The 4,910-nt window shown below is 42.3% G+C and overlaps 1 non-coding gene across 1 annotated transcript; it reads right to left on the bottom strand.

Annotated features, from left to right (window-relative positions):
- Window positions 1-4,357: 4,357 nt before the first annotated feature.
- TRNAR-ACG (transfer RNA arginine (anticodon ACG)) lies at window positions 4,358-4,430 on the bottom strand. Its single transcript has one exon. It is a non-coding gene; the product is annotated as a tRNA-Arg (tRNA).
- Window positions 4,431-4,910: the final 480 nt, after the last annotated feature.

Raw genomic sequence — 4,910 nt, 5'->3', positions numbered from 1 at the left:
TGGACAGGCTTGCAACTCTCTCAAACTGGTGGGTTCCTCTCTGATATGTTTTCCTCCCTTATGAGGTCTTATACCCTGAGTGTCTCTCTCTCTGAAACTGTCACTATGTGTATCTTCCTCCATTTCATACTCACTATCCCTCTCCATTATTGTACTGTTGTTTGTCTTTATGGTAAATGAGGAGTGATGGATTGTTGAGTAAGGGTACGATGAGTATGAAGATATTTTAGATAGGAAATTCAGTGAGGGTGCACAAGAATGGGATAGGGGTGTGGGGAATAAGTAAGGTTAATGAATGGTGTAGGGTTTGGGAGTAATGGTAGGGTTTAGGGTTTATGAGTATAGGGTTTTGGAATAATGGTAGGGTTTAGGGTGTATTATAGGAAAAATTTTAGGGAGGGGATTATGTATGGGAGGATGAGTTGTAGAGAAACAATGAAGGATGATATGGGACAACAGCAGTAATGATTGTATTTGATGGACAACAACAATTAGGGTTTAATGTTTAGAGGGATAACACAACCCAAAAATTAATGTAACAACTCTTGTCTGCAAGGAAAGTGGTACTACTTACTTGCAAATGGAAGAATTTGGGTTTTTTGTAGCAATTGGATTAATTTTGCAGCAATCTGAGGCTCAAATGACAAGTGCATAGCGCACTTCCCAGGTGCGTAGCACCTATCCTGTGCGTAGCGCCTGTTAAAAAATTTACAGTGGAGAAAGCCCAGGTGCATAGCGTCGGTCCTGTGCGTAGCGCCGGGATTAGGTGCATAGCTCCAGGCAATTTTTCTCCAAAACACAACAAACTGCTTCTCTTCGCTCACTAACACCTTAAATCACGATTTTTCTCATAAACTTCAACTTCAAACAATGAATTAACTTGAGAATGAAATGGCTTTATGTGGCTTGGGCAATTTTTAATTTTTTACTCTACAAAACCCGTTTTATAATATCCTTTGGCTTTTTTCAAATGCTCTATTTTCTGGATGCTTGGCTTTTTTGCTTAAAATTGACGAACTAATGCTTAATGATCTTTGCTTTTGCAGTGGCATGTCTTTGGAAATATTAGCAGGTGACCATAAGCAGCATAAGACTTCTTAATTACATATGAGAAATAATGAAATTACATGAAATTTGCAAATAAATACAAATTTTCTGTTTTTCACCTCAAACTGGTTTTGAGGTGAAAAACTTATTAAATTTACAAATTATGATTTTAAAGCTTTCCTGATGGTTATTGTCTTCCTCATGTATCTGCTTACCCTTATTGGTCAATGGTTACTAAAAATTTTACATGGTGAAACCCTAATACCTATTGGATGAAATAGGCTGAAAATGAACCTGGACCTAACCATTGACTGAATCACACATGAAAGTGGTCAGCAGATAAGTGTCATGAGAGAAAAACTAGAATGTGACTACCATCAGTTGATCCAATGACCTAATGGGATGCACCTCATTGAGAATGGGACTCCTAATATGAATGCAAAAGAGTGAATTTTGATCACTGATGGCAGTGTGAAGGCACTGACACTAACAGATCAGACGATAGTCAAAGACAAGTAGCAACAGCAAAGGGATGAAGGTAAAACGGGAGGAGGAGGATGTGGCCCTAGCATCTGAGGGAAAGCAAGAAAAGCAGAAGAATAAAGATCTCTCCAAGATCAAGTGCTTCCACAGTGGGGAGTTAGGTCACTATGTGACCCAGTGTCCAAGGAAGAAGAGTAAGGGAGAGTCTTCCGAGACTAAGGTAGCGCCAACACGAGAAGAGAAGGAAGTTTTGACAGAAACCGATTGTGCCATGAGTGAACACATGCCACTTGATCAGAAATGGGGAGACATTGAGCTGTAGTCAAGGGGACTATAGGTGATGAGGGGCAAGATCCTTGAGGTACCCAACCTCTGGCATTAGACCTTGCTACAGGAGCCCCGACGAGGAGTAGCAGGACTGGCTGAGTTGGTAGAGACGGATGCAGATGGAGTGGCAGAGAGAGCTATAATGCAGGACTCTCGAGACAATGCAAAGCTAGAAGGTCACAACAATGTGAGAGGCACAGGAGTGTTGCACCAGTGCAGGAAGGCACAGAGAGGTGTGCCATTGTGCAAGATGCAAGGTGTTATTGCAGCAACACAGAGGTCAGAGAGAGGGAGCACATGTTAGTGACAAAGGGAGCTTCAGCATTAGAGGGTGTTCTAGCTCAATAGCGAGGTCAGTTACTTACTTCTCAGTAACTAAATTGTAGTGCAGCAATGGGCAGCACGATGCAACATTATGAGAGGAGGTGCAGTGCAGATGCAGTGATGGGAGGAAGGACCAGCATCAACGCAGATGCAGAGGGAGCTATCGTACAGATGCAGCAGTGGTAGTGGGAGAACCATGGGTAGTAGTGCAGGATGTAGCAATGCAGAGGATGTTGGGTAGGAAGGCCTAGCACCATCACTGTTACCGATGCCAGATGATCAGAGTAATACTCAGTGAGGAGTATTGCTAGAGCATAGTCCTCGCTAAGAGGGAGTGTTGATTTGGGGTAGCATAAGATGTGCTCTAGCCATGAAATTTGGTGGATAGGTTGGGGCACATGAGATATCCAATACCCAGAAAGGGTTTTGGAAGATTCTAAACAGATCAGAAGATATTAAAATAATTAATATTTTTAATGGAGTCCCTAAGTCTAAACTTAGGGAAAATAAAATATTAATGTGTATTAATAAGAATTTGTGTTAGAGTGGTCCAAACGACATGGATCAAGCTAGATCTAATCTTAGTCATTGATTAGGGACTTAATCTCGGTCGTTGATGTGTCAATAGGAAAAGTATAAGAGGACGTTTGAGGGTCACTTAGAGAATACACCAAAGTGATCGGTCATTCTATTCTCTAGAGAGGGGTTTGCTAAGAGAGATAGAATCAGTGATCAGAGAGCAGCTGAGGGGATTGAGTACAGAGAGACAAAGATGCAGAGATAGTTTTGGGATAGCAGCAGAGCATCCAGAGAGAGAGACGCAGGAGCAGCCAGTGCTCACGCAGGGCCACACAGAGGCAGCTAAGTGCTGCACAGAGCACCAGAAGGGCCAACATAGCTGACGTAGAGGCTTAGTAAGCTGATGCAGGGCCTCTTGAGGCTAATGCAGTGCCAGCACTGGGCTATGAGAGGCTGATGAAGTCCAGATTGGGAAAACACTAGGGTTTCTAGGGCAAATTGGTGTTGAGTAGCTACCAGAAGGATTATCCGGGGTTTCAGCCAGTAGATTTTTCATAAACAGAAAGGTATTACTCCTAAGGAAATTATATGTTGGGTAGGTGTTATAGACATTTTTGTGCCTTACAGCATGAAGCATGAAATGTCCATAATATAAGGGATCCAAAGTCCCTAAACATGTTGTTCCTACCCCTAGAGGAACAAGGTCAGCAAACCACAGCACTGAAAATCAGTTCTCCACCTGAAAACACTCAAAAACAAGCAATTTCGGGATCATGTCAACTGCTCCACTGAGCATCTGCGCTGAATGTCAACTGTCCTTCTTTGTACTTGCGTTGAATGTCAAATCCAACAAAGGCTACCTGCGCTGAGCGAGATTGGACAAGTGGCACAGTCATTCTTCAAGGTGTCAATGCCCAGGAAGCTTCCAAAATGACACTTGGATCAGGGAATTTGCCCAGTGATGAGTAAGAGGTTCTTAAACTCCAAGTGGAAGCAAGGATCTCCAAGTGGACTCAAGAACTGAAGTATAACTGAAGTGGGAGAGGACACTAGTCAGCTCTCAAGCTGACTCATCCTTTCTCCAAAACTCCTATATATAGAGCTATCTCATGAGGTCTAGGGAGGCTGGAATTTTGTGAATGCAAGGAAGTGTTGTTGGTTTGAGTTTAGAGATATTGGGTGATTGCTTTGAAGGAGGTGAAGAGGAGATTTCTTTCTGCTGGGAGGTGTTGCTGGATTGGGCCTCTTATGGTTGTAAGACTCTCAGAACTTTACTTCTTCCATTAATAAAGCATTTGAGGTTCTTCTATATGCATGTGTCTCAATGATGTATTGTTGTACTTGTGTATTTGATTTATTCTAATCCTTGAATCAATTATGAATGTATGCTTCTTGTAGTTTCCCTCTCTTGCCTTTTGCAGGATCTTTGTGTAGCTGGGCCAGTGAAAGAGCAAGGAGCTGGGAGCAAGCAGCAAGGAGAGAAGATTGGATCAATCATTAGCGGAAGACATCGGTTAGTGGATCTCTTTCTCTCCTATTTTACTTTCATAAAGAAGAAATCTTAGATAGCTTTGCTTCGGTTGTTGCTGAGGTACTATCACCCTTAGAGTGGGATAGGGTCATTCTGTATTGGATACTTTTCCCTACAACAAATTGGCGACTCCGCTGGGGATCGAACCTAGAATCTCTGGTTTCGTAGACCAGAGCCTTATCCATTGGGCCACGGAGTCGCCAATTTGTTGTAGGGAAAAGTATCCAATACAGAATGACCCTATCCCACTCTAAGGGTGATAGTACCTCGGCAACAACTGAAAGCAAAGCTATCTAAGGTTTCTTCTTTATGAAAGTAAAATAGGGGAGAAAGAGATCCACTAACCAATGTCTTTCGCTAATGATTGATCCAATCTTCTCTCCTTGCTGCTTGCTCCCAGCTTCTTGCTCTTTCACTGGCCCAGGTACACAAAGATCCTGCAAAAAGGCAAGAGAGGGAAACTACAAGAAGCATACATTCATAATTGATTCAAGGATTAGAATAAATCAAATACACCAGTACAACAATACATCATTGAGACACATGTATATAGAAGAACCTCAAATGCTTTATTAATAGAAGAAGTAAAGTTCTGAGAGTGTTACAACCATAAGAGGCCCAATCCAGCAACACCTCCCAGCAGAAAGAAATCCCCTCTTCACCTCCTTCAAAGCAATCA

Source organism: Pinus tabuliformis, chromosome X, assembly GCF_031772625.1.
Source record: "Pinus tabuliformis cultivar Carrire ecotype Pingquan chromosome X, CPIR1, whole genome shotgun sequence".
Classification (NCBI taxonomy): domain Eukaryota; kingdom Viridiplantae; phylum Streptophyta; class Pinopsida; order Pinales; family Pinaceae; genus Pinus; species Pinus tabuliformis.
This window is presented reverse-complemented; position numbering and strand designations above follow the sequence as displayed.